Below are 24,732 nucleotides of genomic sequence, written 5' to 3'. Positions count from 1 at the left end.
TATTCCATCTCCCTTGCCTTTGCATTGACCATTTCCCATACCTGGGATGTGTGCTTGCCTCACAATAGCCCGATGAGACAGGAATTACCACCATTAGAATACAGATTTAGAGCTGGAAAGATCCTCAAGAGGTCATCTCATTCAACCCTCTAATTTTCCTGATAAAGACACTGATGCTCAGGGAGGTTAAGTAGATCATGTAGTTAGTAGTGTCAGAAGTGGGATTTACACTCACAGTCTCTGACTCCAGAGTCCTCATTTTATATATTTAATAATTAAGATTCAGAAGGAGTATGGTCACGAACCCAGGTGTTTTAACTCCAACTCCAGAACTCTTTTCACTATTCTAGGCTTTTTATGATAACGGTTTGAAAAAAGTTGTGATTATTTCTATTCTGCCACCCCAGAACCCCAAAGAATGGATTCATAGAACATTACAGCTAGAAGGACCTTAAGACCATCTCGTGTAATTACCTCATTTTATTTTTAAATTCTTTTCCTTTTATTTCAGGTGGAAAAGGAAATAGAGACAAAAAAAACATCCTCTCAAATTTAGAGGATTGGGGATTCCATTGAATTCCCAGCAGGCCTAATCTTTTCTGTATCCCTTCCCTTAAAGTCATAAGACTTTAAAAATTAGCTATGTTCTTCCCTACATTCCCAAACCACCCATGAGGATGAGAAGGAAATGTAAAGAAGGAAATGGTCCTCTTTAATATATTTGAGATCCTTTTCCCCAGGAAAGGAAGAAGGGCAGTCATATTGGAGCAAGGAGGGGAAGGAAATGGAGGCATGTTATTTTTCTTTGGGTAGGTGAGTGACTGAAAATAATTTCACTTTAACCTGACATATTTATATATGTATAGTTTATGTGAAAAGGAATCAAGGTTCAGGTGAACTCATAGTTATTCCTATTCTCATAGAATGGGAAAAGAGCTCTGTCTCTCTCTCTCTCTCTCTCTCTCTCTCTCTCTCTCTCTCTCTCTCACACACACACACACACACACACACACACACACACACACACAGAGTCCTTGGAAATAGTCTTTATTCACTCTCCAAATTCTCAATCATCAACTGGTTAAAAATGAGGGAACAGGGAATGATGGATCCAGGGAAGGAAGGAATGTTTGGAGGAGGTTCGCAACTCACAGCTCACTCTAAGAGGAAACAACCCAGAGGAAAGTTAAACCTGGTCCCTGTCACTTATGAGCTGTATGACCCTAGGTGAGTCTTTTAACCTCTGTTTGCCTCAGTTTCCTCACCTGTGAAATGGGGGTAATAATAGCATCTTAGGGTTCTTGGGAGGAGCAAATGAGATATAAATGTTAGCTATTAATTTTATTGTTATTATTCATCTGAATGTGTGGATTTCAAAGCCATAGTTCCAACTCTGCCTTGTATTATCCATCAGGGTGGGGAGCTATGCCAAACCCATCTCTTCCAGGACCCTGAGGTGACACCTCTTCCTCCTGAAGTTCATTTGCTTGCCCTATGGCTTTTTAAACACTTTTCTTACAGGTGTCCCGGATATCACCACACATCACTCATTCAACATGAAGCAAGCCTTCTCAAAGTTGTAGATGATGTCTAGTTCGCACACACTGGCACACACTGCCAAAATATTTGTCTAGGAGCTCCACATATTAGTGGACCATTTCCAATGTGATGAGCTCATTGTCTTGGCTCTCAATAGTACAGCAGAAGTAGAGGCTGGCGTGTCTCTTATAGACAACTTGAAGGTCTGCGTGCCCCAGGAAGCTGTACATCTTGGGCTTTCTGGCCAGGACAACCTGCATAAGTTCTCAAACCATCTTTCGCCACTCCTTGTCTGACATGGCCAGGTGCCATTTCTGCAGTGATAGCTTGCCAACAGCTAATGAACCCCACCAGCTTCAGCCTCCACAGAGTGTGTCTCTCTTCAGCCACTGTAACAGCTAACACAACAGCTCTTTTCCTCCTCATTTTACAAATGAAGAAACAGAGCTCCAGAGGGGAGATGACTCACCCTAATTTATATGGCAACTCAGTGCCAGGGCTAAGACTGGAATGAGCCTCCTCTGACTCCGAGGTTCTCTCATTCACAAACCAACACATCCTGAGGCCACTAAGGCTATACATAGGCCACTACGACTCACCTATGCTACTTACACTATTTCAGGGTGTCATGTCCTCCCTTTCCCAAAAAGAAAACAAAAACAATGTGGTAAAGAAAGAACTAAGAGTCGAGAGACCTGTATTCTACTCCCAGCTCTCCATTAGTTATCTCTGTGACCTTGGGAAAGTCTCTTCCCTTCTGTAGGCCTCAATATCCTAATATACAACATGAGGAAGCTAGGTGGGATGCTGACCAAAGTTACTTCCAGTTCTAAAATTGCCATCCTCCACCCTACCCTCCAAATCCCTCAGCTCTGGCCCACATCAGAAATACTTCCTTTCCCAGGACATTTCATCATAGGGGTTGGCCTTATTTTTAACTCCATCATTAGCCATGTTGGAAAAAAAATAGAAATACAAATACTTTTTTTGGAGACTGGGTCTTCCCTATCTCTCCCAGGTTGCTCCCAAAGACAAAGACCACTTACAGGCCCGATTTCCATACTGGTCAGCTTTGATTTGTTCTGTTTCTGACTTGCATCGGTCTTAGACAACCTGATTCTCAACTCCTTTTCCCCAACCCTTCCTAGGATCCCATCATATTGGTGCCAAACTCAGTGTGGCCACTCAATCAGCGTTAGCCCTACTGAGCTCAGAACTCCAGAGTGCAAACAATCCACCAGCCTCAGCCTCCCTAGAAGCAAGGATTGTAGGCAATGTGCTACTCCCTCCCTCCCCCATCCAAATACATTTTAATCATTTACATTGCAGTCTAACTATTCTTGTAGTCAGGATTTGTGGCTTCACTGGTATAGAGAACTCCCAGTAAGGAAGTGCCCTTTACAAACCTGCAACTGCTTGGAAATTTATGATCTTAGAGATTTGTCTGGGAAAGTTGCTTGCTAGAGGAGGAGCTCAAGGTCATAATCAGTATGATCAGAGGTAAGATCTGAACCACGTCTTCCTGATTCCAGGATCAGCTCCCTATCGGAAACTCCTTGCTATCTCTTCCATTGCTATGAGTTTAATGAACAAGTGATTATTAGACTAGAATGTTTTCTTCTGAGCAGGCTATATTTTTAGGAGTCAAATAATAATGATTATCTCTCAACCATAGTCATGAATAAAACAATGCCTCCCTTGTGTTTATCCATTTCCCTGCCATGCTTAGCTCCTAAACAGAAGAGGCTATATCTTAGACATAGACTTTGTAAGACTTGGTCAGAATCTGTGTCCCCTCTTGTTGCCACCTAGTTAAGCAGAGTTTCCCGGTGCCACACTCCCTGATTGGCTTCCCTTCTTGGGTAGGGCAGTGTGGTATAAGTGGACCTGGGTTCAGGTCCTACCTTTGGAACTTAAGATAGGAATCAGCGAATCACTTCAGTTTTCCATATCTCAGTTTCCTCATCTATAAAGGGGTTGGACTAAATGCCCATATGCCCAAAGTAGGCAGGCACAGCTTTTAAATGGAGACTCCCTAGAGTCTGAGAATGCCCTGAAGCTGCTGTCTCTCTTGAAACTAAGGTGCTTTTTAGCTCTAACCTTATAGATTTTCTCTTTTTTCTTCCCTGATTCTCTTCCCCAACTTTCCCCCAAAATTTTCAACACACCTGTCTTAAAGATAGGAGTGGCTTTCCTCTCATTTCAAAGATGTGGAGACAAGGTCAACAGGGCTGGGATAACCTTGAGGCCTGTTGTTACAGCTACAAGGTGTGGGGAGCTTTGCCCCCAAGCCTGAGAGGGGCTGGTTGAATGAAAGTACAATTAAGGAGAGAAAAAAGCATTTATCAGCCATTTACTATGTGCCAAGCACTATGCCAAGTGCTGGGGATAAAAAAAAATACCTTCTCTCAGAGAGCTCACACTATTATTGAAGAGACAACACAAAAGAAAGTTCAGATGGTAGGAAATCTTAAAGGTATAGACATAGGGTGGATGGCAAGGCCCAGAGGGCCTTTCAGAATGAAGGCTCTATCATTGGTATGGTAGGCCAGATCCCAGCAATAAGTAGGGGAAATTCAAGCCAGCAAGGGATTGCCATGAGGGGAAATTTCACAGCAAGCAAAAGTCCAGGTAAGTAAGTTTTTGCCACCGAAGGGATCCCAAAACAATGAGATAGGGGCCAGGCCCAAGCAATGAGGTTCAGGGACAACACTCTAGTCACAAGCATGGCTGTAAGGAGAATCAAGACAGGACCCCAATCTCAAGGAAATTTGGGTTATAGCAATAAGAGATTTATACGTCGGAAAGCAACGCTCTCTGGAATGAAAAACAACCAAGCATGGAGTTGGCCACAACAAATACTAATAACTGTTTCTACAGGATTTTCAAGTTTGCAAAGTACTTAATACACAATATCCCATCTGACTCTCAAAACAACCCTGACAGGTAGGCATTATGGGTTTTATTATTGGCACCTTATAGATGTGAAAATATTAAGGATCAGAGAGATGAGATGTAATGTGGTCATGTGATGACTTTCTTATCCTTCCAAAGCTAGTGTCAGAGGAAGGTTTCGAACCCTGACTCTAGCACCAGCATTCAGTCTACTATAATACACGATCTCATTTGAGGAATAAAATAAAGAGTATGATAGCTGGGATAGAGGTACAAATTCAGAGCAGCAAATATGGCTTGATGACAAGTTTTTAAACTATAGATCTCTGCCCAAGGACACGATCGATAAATGGGTGAAGAAGTTTTGTAGGAGGTTAAGCTGACAAGTTATGGTTTAGCGGACCCAGCTGCGGGCATTGGCAGCCTACTAGGGCAGGGAGTCAGCAGGTCAATATACCTATTAATGGCCTAGCATGTGGAGTTAGCCAGGCTGGGATTTAAGGAAGGAGGCAAATGGGCTGAGGATTCCCACCTAATCTATAGAACCAGGTACAGGAATAGAAGTCCAATATATCAGGAGAAGACTATCCCCCCTCCCTAACTTGGGCCCTGATGAGAAGCCAGATGGGATAAAGCACCACGTACAATGCTGCTAGAGGAGGGGTTGGCACTTTCTCAATAACTTGGCCACAAATTAATGTTCCTGGGTAGCATGAACCAGGGAGGTCTATTAATTCTGCCCACGGGTGGGTGGTCAGGGGGAGCTCCCATATGCCCAAAGTAGGCAGGCACAGCTTTTAAATGGAGACTCCCTAGAGTCTGAGAATGCCCTGAAGCTGCTGTCTCTCTTGAAGCCAAGTTGTCTGCACATGCTGTTTAGAGGGGCCTAAGCCCAGGGACAGAATCTGTATTTTAAACTTTAACCTGCTTGGCAAAAGGACATGTTGCCTGGGGCTACCAGGGTAAAGGGCACATTCTTACAAAAGATTTGTCATAGACTCATCAAGTTACATAAGGGGAAAAGCCCTGAATTAGGAGTCAGGGGATCAGAGTTTTGCCAGATTCTCCTGATGTTCCTGTTCTACCATTTGGCAGTTTTATGATATTGGACAATTCAATTGAATAAGAATATGCCAAGTGTGCAAGATACCAAGGAAATAAAGACTAAAAAAAATCCCTGCCCTCAAGGCACTTACATTCTCCCAAGGGATATAACAAGTACACAGATAAGTAAATATAATATAATTGAGGATGGAGAGAGTAGTAACAATTGGGGGACTGATCGGGAAAGACTTCCTGCGGGAGTAGTATCTGACTTGAGTATTAAAAAATGATGGAGGTGAGAAAGGAATGCATTACAGATATAGAGGCAACTGCCTGTGCAAAGGCATGGGGTAGAGAATAAGAGCAGCTAGGTAAACCACTGAGTCTGGAGTCAGGAAGAGCTGAATTCAAATCCAATCTCAGACATTTATTAGCTGTGTGACACTGGGCAAGTCACTTAACTCTGTTTACCTCAGTTTCCTCATCTATAAAATGAGATAACTGATTTTTTTCCTACTCTGTAAAAAATACTATTTGTCATGTGGGATGCTCTCTGTAAGGGGGAGTGAGAGGAATACTTGAGATAGCTTTAGTGATATAAGAAACAGAAAATATTAACAAAAACTTATTCTAAAGAGTAGAAGAGAAATCGATCATATAACTTTCACAGATGTGGGTAGAGAATGAGTTATTAAGCAAACAATGAATAGGGGCAATTAAAGAAAATAGAATTAAAGAAAAAAGAAAGTAGAGAATTTTTATTACATTAGATTGAAAAGCTTTTGCACAAATAAAATTAATGCATCTAGGATAAGAAGGGAAATGGTCAATGAGAATATCTCTAATTAGGTGTGTGTGTGTGTGTATACACACACACATGTATATGCATACACACATATGTGTAGGTATACATGTATATAAAAGAAATAGAAGCCTAAAAGCCATTTGCCAATAGAGAAGCAGTCAATGGATATGAACAAACCATTCTCACAAGACGACTTGCAAACTCTTAACAACTATATTAAAGAAAGCTCCAAATCACTAGTAATATGAGAAATGCAATTCAAAATAACCCTAATATTTCAGGTCATAACCAGCAAAATGGCAAATATGACAAAAGACAGGAATGAGCAATATTGTAGGAGTTGTAAAAAGACAGGCAGGCTAATGCTTTGATAGTGGATATATAAACTGGTATAGCCATTCTGTTAAGCAGTATGGAATTATGCAAATAAAGTGGTTAAAATATCCATCCCTTTTGATCCAGAGATCCCGCTGCTAGACAAATACACCCAAGGCAGTCACTGACAAAAAAGAAAGGCTCCATATATGCTAAAATATTTATAGCCACTTTCCAGGGTAGCAAAAAACGAGAAACAAAACCCAGTGTTTGGGGAATAGCTAAACAAATCATGGTAAATGAATGCAATGGAATACTATAATAATGAATATAATATATATATATATTATATATATTATATATGTACTATAATAATGAATATAATAATGGAATGCTATAATAATGAACATGATGATTACAGAGGAGCACAGAAAGATTTACGTGAACTAATGCAAAGTGAAGTAAGCAGAACCGGGAAAACAATATAATAATGACTGTAACAGTGTAAATGGGGAAAACACCGCCACAGAACAATCAAAAATGAATGCTACAAAATTACCAAAAAGAAAGGATAAGAGAAGAAACATTCCCAAATTCCTTTCTTTACAGAGGTTGGAGTCCACTAGTGTAGAACACTGCATATGTCAGATTTTTTTCAATATGTTAATTAGTTTTGCTGAATTTTTTTTTCCTTCTATAAGAGATGATTCTCTAGAAGGAGGGAAAGAAAGAGGTGATGTAAAAAAAATGTCTAAATATCAATAAATAACAATGAAGTCTATTTTTAAATGAATAGCAGTTACTGCCTCATAAGAAAGGTAGAATATGAAGAATTTGCAGAAGTATGGGAAGACTTGTATGAAGTGATACAAAGTGAAAAAAGTAGAATCGAAAGAACAGTACATATATATATATATACATATATATATATGCCTACAACCATGTGAATAAAGTCAGTTCAGAAAGGCAACAAAAGTAGAGCCAAATACAAGTCAATGTGTCATGTAACTGTCAGTTAAAGGTCACTCTCCTTCCTTCCTGTTACTAATGGATAAACTTTTTTTTTCCCTGAGAATGTACTTTGTAAGCAGGGTTTTATCAGAGTGTTTGGGGAGAACAATCTGTTGTGTCAAAATAAAATGCATCCATAAATTTAAAAATAAAAGTCAACAAGAGGTATAGGACTGTTTTCCAGCATTATAAAATGTCCCTAGAGTGCTTTGTTTCTGTTTTTAAAAATAATAATAGATGGCAGTGATCCAGAGATTGCTGAATTATAATAGCACCATATAGCTGAACAATCTAGGCCTAGGAAATAAATCTGATTCAATGTCCCAAGAAGACATGCTAGGACAGAGTGCATCTTTTTGGACTCATAGGAGGGGAGCATAGGAAATTTCTAGAAAAAGCAAGAATAAACACAGCAAGCTATCCTAGACAAATCCCTTCATTTCTTTCAGGGTTTCAATTCCCCTTATCTGTTAAATGGAGGTTAAGGGAGAAGAGCATAAGATGGTCTCTAGCTCTCAAATTCTATAATCCTGTGGGTCCCTTTTATGAGCAGCAATCTTGTAGAACCCAGGCAGAAAGATTTGGGATAAGAGAAGGCGGAAGAATAATTCAAATGACCAGCGATACCAATCTGAATTGGAATGATGGATGTATGAGTGGAAAGGATATAGATAGAAGAGGTATTATGGATTTGCTCCCATATGACCTCTGTAGATACCTGTCCTATGCTCCTATCTATGTAGGGACAGAATTGGAGGGAAGGGGCCAAAAGGGGAAGAGCAAGAGGGCCTCAGAGGGATGGGTCAGGTTATGGCATTTGCTAGGTGTATCAATGCCAACAAATCGTTAAGATTGAAATTCTTTCTTTCTTCAGTCAATAGGGTCAGGCCATCAATAGAATTGACATTGGTTGAATACATTCATTCAGTTGAAAAGCTCCAGTCTATGCCTAAAAAGTTAATCACTCTGCTAATTAACAAACCAAGTCTTCACCTCCAGAAGCCTACAGCTTTGGCAGTCTCCATTCTGCAAGCTGTAAAAGATACATATAACCTCATTAGACATTATCTCTACTTTCCAAATTCCTCCTAGCAGTGCCTATCGTCATGATAGAAAGAATTGAGACGGATTTATACTGCGCGATGACAATTTTTTTTCCTTTGTAATTCATTTAGTTGGAAGAAATCTGGAGAGAAAGCTAAGAAACCTGCTTCAGCCACCTGACCTAGTTTGAGAGTTCACCACTGAAGAACTCATTCCCCATCATCAACAGCTGAAGGAGGCCCCTGCAGACTAAAAAGCTTATTTATGCATGGATCAAATAAACAGAGCTTCAAAATGTCTTCAGTGAACTCTGATGCCCGGCTTTGATGTTCTCACCATGGGCAGTAATCACTCCCATCTATGCTTCACACTGGGAGAGTCTAAAGCGGCCCATAGCGGAAGACCAATTCTGTTGGCAATACACCTCTCTGCAGTTCTTTGAGAAACCTGCATTTTTAATTTGTTTCTTATCAATCCAGTGCTTATGGAGCCAAGAGAGATCACGTTTGTAATGCCTTCTGCTTGGTTTAAATTAGTGTTTTATGTTTCAATTCAAGGTTAATGGAAGAGCCTTCTGTATTCTGAGATCTTTTTCTTTCTCTGTCTCTAAAATGGTTGAATTCTATAACCTGGATGAGATAACAAGAAACTGAGGATGCCATGGTACAGTTAAGTAAGGGGTAGGGTAACAAGCACCCACAAATCTAGGGCCAACTAGATGAGGTTCAGGATGGGAAATAAGTAGAGAATAGGACAGAAAAACAAAAATAATGGTCTGTTCACTACACTCATACTGGGCTACTCGCCATTCTCTACCATAAGTTCTCTGTCTTTCTGATTGGGGAAATCCCATTCTATCATTTATAATCCACCTCAGCTACCACCTCCTTCATAGAGCCTTTCTCATCCCTCCCTTCCAAAATGATCTTTTCTCCTTCCTAGCTCCCCAAACTCCCCAATGAGCTGTTTGACTCGAACCCTACCCTCCCATTTGCCTACCCTAGGCCATTATCCATTTAGAACATGGGTTTTTAACCTATTTTGTGTCATGGATGCCTTGGGCTATCTAGTAAGGTTTCTGGACCCGCTTCTCAGAACAATGTTTTTAAATGCATGAAATATAATACATGGGATTGCAAAAGAAATAATTATATTAAAATAATTCCTGCAATTTTTTTCCATCCAAGTTTATGGACCGCAGGTTAAGAACCCCTCTTCTAGAATACCCCATCTTGGATGGCTTCAGTCATCTGACCTAGTTTGTTGGACATTCAGTATGTATCATTTTACATTGTAGTTATTTTTATGTGCATCAGTCTCCCCTTACTAGATGGTGAGCTGAATGAGGGCAGGAATAAAGTTTAATTTATTTTCCACAGAGAATTTTAGAGTCGGAAAGGTCAGAAGCCACCTAGTCTGGTTGTGGTACCTGAATGAAAATCCTCACTTCAATATCACTGAGAAAGCTTCTATTAAGGGAATATTATTATCTCTCATGGCAGCCCATTCCACTTTTGTGTACTTCTAATTGTTAAGGTTTTTTTGTCTTTTCTTGGAGCCTTAAGGATGGGGTTTTTTTGTCCTTGTATTTCCCTTAAGAATATCAAAGCCTCAGACTATAGTTTGAGGAAGGGCAAGACACCCAAGGATAATTATGAACACAGGAGGTTGGTGCTGCAAAATCAACCTGGACAAACTCCCTAGAGAATATGCGTTGAGTTCCAAACTTAACAAGTCCCCTAGATGAGTCACAAATCAAGCTAAAGACACTGTCTTCAACCACTGACTTTGTATCTCAACCCACCTCAATCGATCCCCAGTGCTGAAAACTGCTCTGCTGTTGGTGGAGTTGTGAAAGGATCCAACCATTCCAGAGAACAATTTGGAACTACACCCAAAGGGCTGTCAAACTGTACATATGCCCTTTGACCCAGCCATACCACTAGTAGGTCTATATCTCAAAAGAGATTTTTTTTAAATGGAAAAGAACTTATTTGTACAAAAATATTGATAGCAGCTCTCTTTGTGTGGCAAAGAATTAGAAATTGAGGGTATGCTCATCAGTTGGAGGATGGTTGATCAAGTTGTGGTATATGTGATAATAGAAAGCTATTGTGTTATAAGAAATGATGAGCAGGCAGATTTCAAAAAAATCTGGAAAGATTTACAAACCAATACAAAGTGACATGCACAGAACCAGGAGAGCATTATACACAGTAACAGCAATATTATACAATGATCAACTGTGAATAACTTAGCTATTCTCAGAAATACAATGATCCAAGATGATTCCAAAGAACTCATAATGAAAAATGCTATCCACCTCCAGAGAAAGAACTTATGGAGTCTGAATGCAGATCAAATTCTACTATTTTCACTTTATTTTTTCTGGTCTTGTGTCTTCTTTCACGACATAATCAATATGGAAATACATTTTATATGATTGCATATGTATAACATATACCAAATTGCTTACCATCTCAGGGATGGGTAGGGGAGAGAGGGAGAGAATTTGGAACTCAAAGTTTTAAAAAATGAATGTTAAAAATTGTTTTTATGTGTAATTGGGAAAAAATAAAATATTATTCAGAAGAAAAGAAGCCAGTACTCTGAACACAGTAAACATTTTAAAAATGTATTTTTTAAGTCAAAGTGTGAAGAAAAAACAATCAGGACCACAGGAACTGATATTCTGACAATTGCTACTGAGTTTCCAAAGGATTTTTGCTTTTTTTTTTTACTGCTTGAGCATTTAGATTTTTATATGTCTTAAGAAACTTGTCTTCTTCCACACAGGAGCTGGTTTCTGAAGGCAGCACTACATGCTCCAACCTGATTTGAGTTTCAGCAAGGGAAGTAGGAGAAGGGAGGATGGGGGAGGATATTGTATGTCCAAGGATCCCTTCAAAATTGGGTCAGGGTTCTGTGGCACAAACCTTCTTGCAGCAGTTTTCATCCTCAGGGGCCTTTAACATTCTATCTCCCGTATTTGGATGCTTATACATTCAGAGCTTATACATCCCTCACCCCCAGCTCCCACCTAGAAGGAGTTCTTAACCTGTTTTGTGTCCTAGGCCCCTTTGGGAGTCTGGTGAAGCCTATGGACTCCTTCCCAGAATAACATTTCTAAATGCATAAAACATACTCTCTCATCCTGGTGAATCTGAACCCCTTCTGTATAAACAAGATATAGACAAGAAAAATTGGAGATAAAAAATAGAGGAAAGAAATAGCATTAAGGGGGATCAGGAAAGCCTTTCTTGCAGAATATAGGACTAAGATTCAAGGTGGGAGGTCAATATGAGATCTAGAAGCAAAATACAATCCATTTAGAGGAACTTTCCAATTTTTTTTAGATTAAACCCACCTTCCCCAAAGTGTCAGCCATTCCACAGAGTCCCCTTCCTGAGTCAGCTATCCCAGTAATAATGAGGGTATATCTTCATCTTTGTAGACTGAAACCTCCACATGTAGACAATCTCATGAACTGCTATGGCCAAAAGCTAAAAAATTTCAACTACCTCCTCGAGTGACTAACCTTATAGTGGTGAGCAATTATGAATTTAGCTGATGCAGCAAGCTCCTTTCACATCACTGAATGCCTTTTAACACTTCAGAATGGATATCCCATAGGCATCTCAAAATCAACATGTGCAAAAAAATTCTTCATCTTTCCTCCAAAACTCTCCCCTGTTCCCAACTTTCCTATAATTGTCAAGGGTGCTAAAATCCTCCTCCCCTCTTCTCCTCTCTCCCACAACAGACTCACAATCTTGGTGTCAGCAACATTGGCATCATCCTAGACTCCTTGCTCACATTTATTCCACATCGATAATCTTTGGTCAAATCTTATTGCTTCTACCTTCACAACATCTCTCTTGTGTATCTCCTCTCCACTCGTATAGTCACCATTCTTGCATGCTCCTTTTCCCTGCCCCATGTACTTGTACTGGCTGTCCCCATATCTGGAACATATTCCCTCCCTCCTCACCTCTGACTCGTGATTTCCACAGCTTCCTTCAAGACTCTACTCAAATCTCATCTTCTGCAAGAGGCCTTTCCCAATCCTCCCTGCCCCTTCACCCTAGCCCATGTGTTCTGAAATTACCTTCCATTTACACTTCATGTTGTCTCCTCCATTAGGATATGAATTCCTTAAGAGCAGGGACTGTTTTTGCCTAGAGTAAGGATTTAATAAATGCTTGTTGACTGACTGCTGCTCAGACAACAGATGTAAAGTCAGTCAACGAACCTGTACCAGATCTTTAGCCTGGGAGAGTCTGCCAGAGCTTCATCTCCCCTAACAGGGCCTTTAAGAAGCCATCATGGTCTCCTCACCAGGATGAAGAACTTTAATGGAAACTAACAATTAGTTTTAGAATAGAGGTTTTTGGGGGCACACAATATAGACAACAAAGACGCATTTCTAGAACTAATAACAGACATGTTTTTGAGTACACGAAGCAGATATTATTTAGACAAATGTAAAATGAATTTGAGCATATATATGTCATGAGATGTCAGAAATGGAAGGGTCTTGATACATCATAGAATCATTAATGTTGAGCTATAAGAGACTTCAGAGGCCATAAGGTTCAATACGCCCCCAATTTTACAAATGAGGTAACTGAGGCCAAAGGAAGTTTATCTGACTTACCCAAGATCACACAGGTAACAAGTATCAGAGGCAGGATTTTAATATAGGTCCTTTTATTCCAGAGTCAGCAATCATTCCACTCTGCCATGCTACCCCATCTATTTGGGATATTATCTCTGTTTTCCCTATATGAGACAGATGCTATCTTCTCCTTCATTGCTCATTTTAACACTCCCAAGATTCTACCTACAGTGAAGACTGAAGTAACCAGCTGCCAACAAGAGATCATCTCACTGGAGAAATTGAAGTGGCCTCTCAAATCTTAGGCTAAGCCTAAAGAACTGTTAGTTCTAACTGTAAAATCCAAATCTGCCAAACCAAGAAGGAAAGGTCTCTGCTCTATTTGCTAGAAGGCACTGCAACAGTGGGGAATTAAGAAAAAGATCCCATCAGGGTATCCTTAACTTCAAACCACCTGGGACTGATGATCTGCCATTAATATTATCCCTCCCATTTCCTTGGACTTATTATCCTCTATCTTTCTACCCTTTCACAGCCAAACCCTTTGTCTATAACTCATTGTCTCCACTTCTAATTTCATCATCCAATGGCAACTCCTTTCTCCAAAGTTACCACGTCATCTTAAGTGCCAAATTTGGCCCTTTCTCAATACTCACGCTTCTTGACTTCTCTGTACCCATTTAACACTGTTGATTGACTTCCTTCTCTTTCTGGATATTTGATCCTTTCTTGTTTTCTTGGCACTACATCTTCTTCTACCTGTCTGGATGTACCTTCTCAGTTTCTTTTGTTGGATCATCACCCACATATTCCATCCTTTAACTGTGTGTGTATGCCAGTTCTTTGTCCTAGGTCCTCTGTTCTTCTCTATACTCTCTTGGTGATCTCATTAATTCTGATGAGTTCTATTACCACCTCTATATAGATGACTCCCAGATTTATCTATAACTAGCTCCTAGTCTCTCTCCCCTGAGCTCCAAACCCACACCCATGTGCCCATTGGACATTTGGAAGTGGATTCCCATAGATGTCTCCAACTCAGTGCATTGCAAACAGAACTCATCATCCTTCTCTTTAAACTCACTTCTCTTTAGAACCTCCATATTTATTCTGAGGGCACCACCATCATTGCAGTCACCTGGTTCACAAACTCGATGTCACCTTCAACTCCTCACCTTCTCAATCAATCAATAAGACTTACTTTAATGCCACTATATGCCAGGCATTGTCCTAAGTGCAAAAGACTACAGATACAAAGAATAAAATAATTCCTGCTTGAAAGGAACTTGCATTCTAATATGGGAGCTTACTGCCAAACATTGTCCATTCTATCTTCCACTGCATCTCCCAAATCCATCCCCTTAGCTCCACCCTAGTTCAAGTCCCTGATCATCTCTTACCTGGACTACAACATTAGCTTCTTAATTGGTGCCTCTGCCCCAAACCTCTCCCCCTTTCCAATCCATCCTACACAAGGCTGCTTAAGTGATTTTCCTAAAGCATGGATCTGACCAGGTCTCTCTCCTCTTTATTGAACTCCAGTGGCTCCCTATCACCTCTAGGATCAAATACAAAGTCTTCTGTTTGACATTTAAAACCCTTCACAAACTGAATGCATTGTGTCTTTACGGCCTTATTATATATGGTTCCCCTTCATGCACCTCCAGGCCATCCTCCATGTCTATAAATGCCCTCCTTCCTCACCTCTACCTCTTAGCATACCGTTTCCTTCAAAGCGCAGCTCAAATGCTACCTTTTAAATGAGACTTTTCCTAATCTTCCCATCTGCTAGGGTCTCCCCCTTTAAGGTATATGATTTATTTTGTTAATTTGTACATATATACATATATATACACACACATATATATTTATAGATACATTACAAATATATACACATATGTATATATAATATATATATATACATACACATATATATATGTATATATAATGTATAATATGTATATATTTGTGTGTATATATATATGGATTTATGTGTACATATATGTATATGTATATAAACATATGTGTAGTCTCCTCCAATAGGATGTGAGCTTTTTGAGGGCAGAGGCTCTATATCCCTAGCATAGTGATTGGCATGTGATAAATGCTTTGATCTAAATTTAACTAACTCTTTTCTTCCCTATGTAGCCCACATCACACAGTACCATCTATATAGTACCTAGGTTGTTCTCTAACTCATTTCATGTATTTTTTGCAAACTCTTCAACTAGGCTATAAGCTCCTTTAGGGCACAGACCATGTATCCGATTCTTTGTATGTCTCTCCCTTACCTCCCACTATCATACATATTAGGCCATCAATATGGATTTTTGGAATGGCTGAGTAAATGAATGAATGTTAGCTCCTCAACTAGAATAGAAAGATTGGATTCTGTCTTCTTTTATTTAATTTCATTCATTCTTTCAACAAATCTTTACTAATCACCTACAAATTGTAAGACCCCAAGGTAGGCACCATTGGGTTACAAATGTATATGGTAGTCCCTCCCTTGCAAGAACTTACAATCTATAAAGGTAATAAGTGATCTATACAAATGACTACAAGGTAACATATAATAAGAGCTTTAGGAATAGTACCCAGGCAATAAAGAGTGATAGAATTCTGAAAAGCACTAGACATATAATAGCTATTTACATTTTTATCAGACTCTACAGCTTGAAAAAGGCACATAGAGGCAGCTGTAAAGCCAATCAATAAGTGAAAGATCTGGGGCCAACAAAGGGAAGCCTGATTAGAGACAGGCCCACACCCTTTCACTAACTAGATGTGAGGCCCTAGGCTAGTTAGCAAACTAGTTTGCTAGTTTGCCAGAGGCAGGAAGCCCTCAGGTTCCTAAGGGGAGTTGCTAAGACCAGAACCAATAGTATGTGCACTGAGTTCTAGTCAATCAGATGATGGCTAGGACTGTATAAAAAGAGAGCCCAGAACTGGGAGTGGCAGAACTCAGAGCAGCAGAGTAGAGAGCCACAGGATTCAGAAGCAGAGAGCCAGCATTAAGAGAGACTACAGAGCAGAGAGTGCTGAACAAGAGAGAGTTTCAGAGATCAAGGAACTCGGAGTCAGCAGAATTGCAGGAGAGCGGAGAATTGGGATTCGTGAGTGATCTTCTATAGGAAGGCCCTAACAGCAAAAGGAAGTTACAAATATTGCTTGGTTCCTTGCTATAATATTTTGTTATAATTTCTTTGTTACTACAGCAAAGTGGGCCTACTGGTTTTGGAATATTATTGCTACTGTATCAAATTGGGGGCATTGGTCCTTAGATTTGATGCTCTGGAGTCTAAATAAATGTTATACTTCCTCTGCCTTCTACCTAGAGAATTTCTTATACTCCACAATTCCAAACCACTCAGGCATGTCCATGGCCCTCTCAGATGTCATGAATTTTGCCTTACTACTATAGCAGCTAGTTGGCACAAGGTGTTGCAGTAGATAGAGCCCTGATCTTAGAGTCATAAAGACCTGAGTTCAAATGCGGTCTCAGACACTTCCTAGCTATGTGACATTGGCTGTCCTTCACCTATCTGCCTGAGTTTCCTCAACTGTAAAATGAGGATTATAATCATACCTACCTCCCAGGGTTGTTGTGAGGATCAAATAACATATTTGTAAAGCCCTTAGCACAGCTCCTGGCACCTAGTAGGTACTTAATAAATGCTTGTTTTTTAAAAAAAAAAAGTGCTTTGCTTATGTGGCTAGCCCACATAAGGTTTATCATCCCCATTTTGCAGTTGAGAAAACTGAAGCTTGAAAGGTTAGGTGATTTATGGTCACATGGCCAATAAGTGGCAGGACTGGAGAACAGGTCTTCTGATTACAAATCCAGTGTTCTTTCCATTACATAAGGTTGAGATACAATCAAGCGTATCGAGAAATTTGTGACAAATTGCATGCAGACTTATCAACATGATTCCATTTTTTAAAGCATCAGATATATTTACCAGGTGTTAAACTTTATAAGGTGACACTGAAACAGTGGATTTGGAAGTATTTTCCCTCTCTAAATCTCCTGTCTCCTTTTTTTTTCGGGGGTGAGGGGTGGGGGAGAAGGGGAGTGAACATCTACTATCACTTCCCCTGCCACTGCTTCCCGAAATGGGTTCCTCCTTAAGGGTTCAGTGATATGCCTGGGTTGAGAGGGAACTGTGGTCTCTCTGCTCCTGTTCTCTAATTCTCAATTTCAGGCTGTTCCATTACATCTGATTTATGGCATGACAGTGCTCATTCTAGCCCATAACCTTGAGCTTGTAAAATGCCCAAGGGAAAATTTACTAACTACTGTGTTCATCTTAATGCACTATAGGGACTTTTTTAAGTGAAAAAGGCCCAAGAAGTAGGGGCATTTCAAATAGCCAATTATGAATCACAATCATTTGATGGCCGAGTGCTGTAGATCTTTCCAGCTCATTCTATTTTCATCTAATTAAATCTTTCATTTCCACAGGCAGCGTACTGTATGAGCTTGTGTTTCCCTCCGTAGGCAAGAGATAATCAATAGGAGAAATGTGGATGTGTTTCAGCATTTATTAGCTGCTCAATTGGAAGTTGTTTTCTTTTAATAACCTCCATGCTTTCTTTCAGTTTGGGTTAAATCGACAGTTTTGATTAATAACAAGAGAGAAAACAGGTTTACATTATCCCATTAGAAGTAAAGAAATCATAGAATGAAAGGGAACATAGGGAGAAATTGAAAAACATTTTAAAATTTCATTTTCCATGTTTTAAAGAAAATAGCCTCTCATTCATTCAAAGAATATCATCCTCATTAAGTTCATCTGGTTTTGTATTCCAAGAAAATTATAACAAACCCTTCCTTTCTGTTTATCTACAGCGCCCATTTAGTTTCCCTTGGTTAATTTCCACTGGATCTGCAAACCTTGATTTGGAAGAAAAGCAAGAGAGGAGAAATACAATTTGTTCACTGGAAATATATACAAATGACAAAACGTTCACATTTTCAATTGAGCCAAACACACCCTCTAGGAGAAAGAGTTGTGTATCCTGAAGAATAAATATGGAAAAGCAATAAAGAAAAGGCAATTTCACGGAGTCTTCTGCATTTAGGTAAGTGGGATCTGAGCTAACCTATGAAGGAATTCAACAGTAAAGATACACTAACTGTCCAGATGCTAGTTTCTATGAAGCCTGCTCCTCAAATGAGTACAAGGAGATGAAGCCAGCCAGTCCACCCAGTATGAAGAGGACTGTGTAAGTCAACCTGCCCAGCAAAGTATCATTTCCTCCAACGAGCCTGAGCTCTGATATCCCAAGTATTTCTCTGATATTTGGGGATATTAGTTTGCCCTTGACAAGCAGTACCTTACCAGTACCATTCCTATTCAACCTATCAAACATTTACTTGAGGCCTACTGTGTACAAAGCCATGTGATTAAGTGAGAATACTAGCCTCAGTCAGAAAGACCTTGGCTTAAGCCCTACTTCTGACACATCCTGTCTGTGTGACCCCAGGTAATTCACTTAATCTTTCAGTTCCCCCAGGTGACTAAGAATAGAAATTGCAAAAAATGTTCAGATCTGCATGGGTGGAGGGGGTTTCCTCATATATATTGGTTTTGCTCCTTATATCAATGAAATCATAGGATTAGACACCCATCCCTAAAACTTGTGCAAGGGACTGTGACTTGGCTTTTGTTTAGTTTCTAATATTTAATGGATTGGCTTGATAACTTTTTGATAGCCTTCCTGGTTTTGACCGTGCCTCAGAGCTTCCCTACATAGGATCATAGATCTAGAAGCTAGAGGGAAGTCAGAGGTCAAGTAGTCCAACCCTCTGATTTTACAGATTAGGAAGTTGAGACCCAGAGAAGTTAAATGGCTTACCTAAGGTCACATGGGTAATGACAAAGTCAGAATTTGAATTCAGGCCCAGTGACACTGAGTTCAGCCCTGTTTTCATTGCACTACTCCCCTGGTCCTGACACCTGGTTACTTTTAGATTGAATGGGAACAGCTATTTCTATCTACTGAGTCAATCTACCTCACTATTCTCTTTTGCAGGGTAGTGGAAGGTGTTGGACTTGGAATTTGGAAACTTGAGTTTGAATCTAAGTTATTATCTATGTGGCCATGGAAGAGTCTGATTATCAAATAACATGTCAGTGATATATTAAGGGATATAACCACTCTGAGCCTCAGTGTCCTCAAATGTAAAAGGAGGGGTTTTGGCTAGATTGTCTCTCACATCTCCTGAATCTTTTGACACCGTCCTCTAGCCCTTGACCTCTTACCTGCCACCACCTATTAGCAGAAAGTGACAATGTTCACGAGACCAAATACCTGGATTCAAGAGCAAGGTAATGTGGTTCAAACCCAGAAATATTTTTACTTCAGCTTCATTTTTATGGGTATCTGACAAGTCACCGTAGCTCAGTTTTCATACTTGCCAAAGACAGGTAGTACTTCTAAGACACCACATCCTACACGTCAAACATAGCCAGTTATAGATTCTAACGCTAACAAATCCCACAGGTTTTTTCTGTGACTATACAAGTATCAAAAACATGTTCCAGATAAATCACCTCCTGCACTCTAATGCCCACTTGCTATTTCAAGCACACAAGCATGCACACACACAGACACACACACTGTTGTTGCCAAAAGGGTCCCCACTTTGTCTTGAGATGGGTTAAGAATGCTTGTCACAAAGGACTCGATTGCTTTCATTGCTTCCTGCAATGACCGAAATCCATCGACTAAAGCCACACAACTGTCCTTATTCCTTTGTTTTCAATGGCATCCTGCTCTCTATATTAGTGTACAAATTTCTTGAAACAAACAGAAGATTGACACTATGGATGGAATATAAAATTAGGCCTGTGGTTGCCAAGCACCCTAGAGATAATCCGATTCCTTACTTCAGCAGTAATGATCGAGACGTCAATTCCAACTGCAGTTCTTCTTCCCTCTTGAAAAGTGATCTTCCCCCTAGGTAACGCTCCAACAAACAGTAACTTGGGTAATGACCAATGCTACAGTGATTATTATTGTTATTATGGACCCTATTTTATTTTCATTTAATTAGTAATTATTTTAAATTACATGGCTGAAGAGCTGCTACAATGGGTGTTTCTTGGCAGCCAGTGGCTAATTCTCGCTCAGTGCAGAAATATGGGGCTATTTTCAGCTCAGTCTTTAGAAGCTACAGTGATGGATACCTCTCAGTGCCATATGGTACAGTCTATTCCTGGTGTCTTTGCTGAGCAATAGTTTTACTTTCTTTACCATTAAAAGGAAATATGTAAAAAAGATGTTTCTCCTCCCCAAAACAGAGTTCACACACTGATATGACACATGGTAATCTGAAAGGGAAAAGAAAAAGATAATTTTGTAATGCCAACTAATACCTAGTCCTCAGACTTTTTAATTTATAATATCCAATTGGCTATAAAATGAATGGAGTTGACAAAATGGAGCATCTTTTTAGAGCAAGGTTTTAACCTTGGGGGCCAGAGGTCCCAAAGAGGTCTATGGATAGATTTCTGGGGGTCCATGAACTAAGATAGGGGAAAAAAATCTCTTTTTCATTTTTACTAACCTCTAACTGAAATTTATCATTTCCTTCAGTTATGAAGGAAGGCAACAAAACATTATTCTAAAAGGGGGTCCATGGTCCTCGCTAAACTAACAAAGGTGTCCATGACATAAAAGAATCCCTGTTCTAGAGTTTATCCACTGGATTCACAGATTCTGCCTGCCCCTGACTTTAAAGGGTTGCTTTTTTCATTAATGTGGACCACTACGAAAGAACTGATGGACAGAATCAGGAAACTGACTCATCCAATCAATCACGAGCTGGTGGTAGAACCCCAAGAAAATCACTTCACAGTCTCTGTCAGTTTTCTGATAAGTAAATTGAGAGGGTTATGTCTAGGCTAGCTCTACTGTCCTACAACTTAAAGTTATTTCTAGCTTTTAACATTCTATAACTTAAGGTCTCTTCTAGAGCTGATAGACTACATTTTAACAACATTGGTCCATGAATCTACTCTGGCTCCTTTATTCACTCTCCTCTTGAGATTTGACTTTTAGACTATTTGATTGGTCAATGCTGTTTCTATCTCCCAAAAGTTGGGGGTCGGGGGAGGAGAAGTAATCCTTTATTAATACCTATTAAGAATTCTCATAAAAACTTTGGAGGGGGGAAGTGATGAAACAGTGGCTAATCTGAAATTGCTGGATTATCCACTGGAATTCACTTATTCATATGCAATCTCTCATCCACATTAACATAATCAAGAATTTTCTGCACTGAAAAACAATGTCTAGTGATCATAACTTACATGTTCTATATACGGCATTTATAATGGTTACAAAACATTATATACACATTATATTTCACATTCATAAACTTGCTAAGTGGGTGCAGAATGTATCTTTATTCCCATTTTACAGAGAAAGAACTTGAGGATCAGAGAAGATAAATCGCCCCATCATAATCACACTATTTGTAAGAAACCATCAGCTCAAACATAAGTCTCAGGCTCTTAATCCAATGCTCTTTCACCAAACATATTCATTTTCTAATCATTTCAATACTGCATTTTCTTAATGTTTTAGACTCTGTCCATAATATGGATAGAAAACTAAGGCCCAAAGGAATCATTTGCTTATGGCTATATGATGAGCCAGAGGTAGACACTGAACTCAGAAAGACTTCTCTAACCTAGTCTTTCTCTCCAAGTCCTAAATGTGCTAAACAGGAGATATAGCTTTTGTAACTGCTTCTGTGATTTAAACAAGACTTCCCATGGTGTTTTCAAGTAGCTCCATCTGGTCACTGTCCCCTTGCCAAGCCTCCCCGGACCCTTAACATCTGTGATCAGCTAGTCCCGGTCAGAGGACAATCTTTGCTCATGTTACAACTTGCCCACCCAAGAAACACTTCACATCACTACCACATTTCAACATCTGCTATGGTTTATAATATTACCACCCTCCACTTAATGTTTTTCTAAGTAGTTGCTCCTTTCTCATTTTCTCCCTAGCTATAAAACCTAATGTTTTATATAAAAACTCATCATTAAAGGCATTCTGAAGCAACATATTGTAGTGAGAGAAGCATTGTCCTGGGAGGTAATAAGTCTAGGATTGAGGCCTCCATTAAAGTCTGGGATGTTGCCACTGAAGAATGCTGGCTATGTCGTCACTTTTCTGAGTCTTTTTCTTCATCCGTGAAATGGGGATGACATTTGTACTCCTTGCCTCTCGCAGAGATGTGCGGACAGCACTTTGTAAATTGTAATGTAGTCTCATTATACAAGCGATCATTATTATTGCTATTAATGAGACTAAAAAGCTAATTTCTTCTGATTGTTCTGCTTTCTTGATCTGTTTTTGCTTTTGCTGCCTTTCATATACAAAGTACAATCTCCATCAGCCTCCTTAGGTCACGAGTGAAAAGTGATTACAGATCTACAAAATTCCCATTGGACAGACATGAAAAAACATTTCTCATGTTAACCTAGGTTAAAAAAAAAGTCTGCTGGTTAAGTCATATTGTCATATTTCTTGAGATGTTTTCTTAGTTCCACTCCAACTGATCATAGCACAATAAAGTGAACTAAAAGAAGTCAAAGTGTTGTAGTGGATACATAAATTCAGGAAGGATAATTAAAGTCAGGAAGACCAGGATTCAAATCTCACTGCAGTCACTATGTGAACCTGGGCAAATCATTTAATATCTTTGGCCTCAGTTAAAAGCTTTAAAATGAAAGGGTTGGACTCGATGGCCTCTAAGGTCGCTTCTAGCTCTAAATATACAATCCTTGCTTTTATATTTTGTGATGAGAGAATAAGCTCTAAAGCCACTCACCAATGGAGGACAAATTTTATGTTGGTTACAACAGTCATTTTAGAAAAAGTAACCATCAATGTAAACTATGTGCCCTTCTAATCCTTTAAAACCTGTTCCAAAAACTCACCTCCTGCAGGAAAGCCTTCTGACTTAACTCTACTTATGAACCAATCAATCAACAAGCATTATTAAGTGCTTACTACATGGCAAGTACTGTTCTAGGTTCTGAGGACACAAACACAAAAGTAAGACAGTAACTGCCTATAAGGAGTTTACAATCTAATGGGAGAGATATCCACAGACAAGTAAATAAAGGATATGCCAAAAATCCAGTGATGATTGGGAGTGGAGAAAAGCAAGCACTAACAAATGCGAGAATGAAGAAAGGCCCCTTAAAGGTGGCAGCACTTGAGCTTTGAAGGGTCATAAGAAGAGATAATGAATCAGAGCATTCTAGGTTGCAAGCAGATTGTAAATGGTTTTAAATGTCAAATAGACATTTGTATTTTAACCTAAAGGCAATGGGGAGCTATTTAAACTTCCTGAATAGAGAAGTGACATTACCAGATCTGTGCTTTAAGCATTTCTGTGTGAAGGATGGATTAGAGAGGGAAGAGACTGAACGGAGACCAACTAGAAAGACTATTGCAGTAGTCCAGGCAAGAGGAGATGAGGCCCTAGGCTAAGGTTAGCACAAATTATAGCACAAATTGAAATAAGGAGGCAAATGTGAGAGTTTTGGAGAGGTAGAATCTGTAACACTTGATTGGATTGTTGGTGTTTATCCTTCATGCTCAGAGAGTATCAAAATGAAAGCACAATGTTGGGGTCAATGTACAGTGTGTCCAGTTGTGGCTGATCATACCAATACAAACCCAGAAGGCTCATGTCTTGATTGGATATTGGATATTGGTGGTGAGAACAAAGAGTTGAGGATGATTCCTGATTGCAAACCTGGGTGGGATGGTAACAACCTCAACAGAAATAGGGAAGTGAGAGGTGGGTTTAGGAGGAAAGATAATGAATTCTGTTTTGGACACAGAGTTTAAGATGTCTTTAGGACATCCAGGTGGAGATGTCAAGTAGACAGTTAGAGACAGGTGACTAGATTGCAGAGATAGCCATCTCTCACCATAGATAAAGGCCGGGACTTAGCATTCACCTTATCTTTGTATTCCCGGCTCCTTTCAAAGAGTACAAAAGTAATAAATGTCTCATTACATTGAATTGCTTGTGTCTCCCGTGGAAAGAACATCGGACTTGCAGTAATAGGATTTGGGTTCCAATCCTGACTTCACTCTTTACTAGCTGTGTGACCAGACCATGGAGAAGTTACTTTAGCTTTCTAGGCCTGTTTCCTCATCTTTGAAATAGTAATCATACTTCTACCATCTACTACACCCAGAGTTGTAAGGGAAAGCATTTAATAAATTGTAAGGGATTACGGCATTATACAACAATATCATTAATAGAATTAGTGTTAAAACTCTGAAAGGATAGCCAATGTCTTCATATAATGATAATTGTAGCAGCTACATTTATATAGTGCATTAAGGTTTGCAAAGTGCTCTATGAATCTCATTTGAATTTCACTAGCCTGGGAGGTTAAGTACTGTTATCTCCATT

At 39.5% G+C, this 24,732-nt stretch overlaps 1 pseudogene; it reads right to left on the bottom strand.

The window, feature by feature from the left end:
• Window positions 1-1,423: 1,423 nt before the first annotated feature.
• LOC118842078 lies at window positions 1,424-24,361 on the bottom strand (annotated as a pseudogene).
• Window positions 24,362-24,732: the final 371 nt, after the last annotated feature.

Source organism: Trichosurus vulpecula, chromosome 3 (assembly GCF_011100635.1).
Source record: "Trichosurus vulpecula isolate mTriVul1 chromosome 3, mTriVul1.pri, whole genome shotgun sequence".
Classification (NCBI taxonomy): Eukaryota; Metazoa; Chordata; class Mammalia; order Diprotodontia; family Phalangeridae; genus Trichosurus; species Trichosurus vulpecula.
Note: the sequence above shows the minus strand (reverse complement) of the source record. Positions and strands in the feature narration are given on the sequence as shown.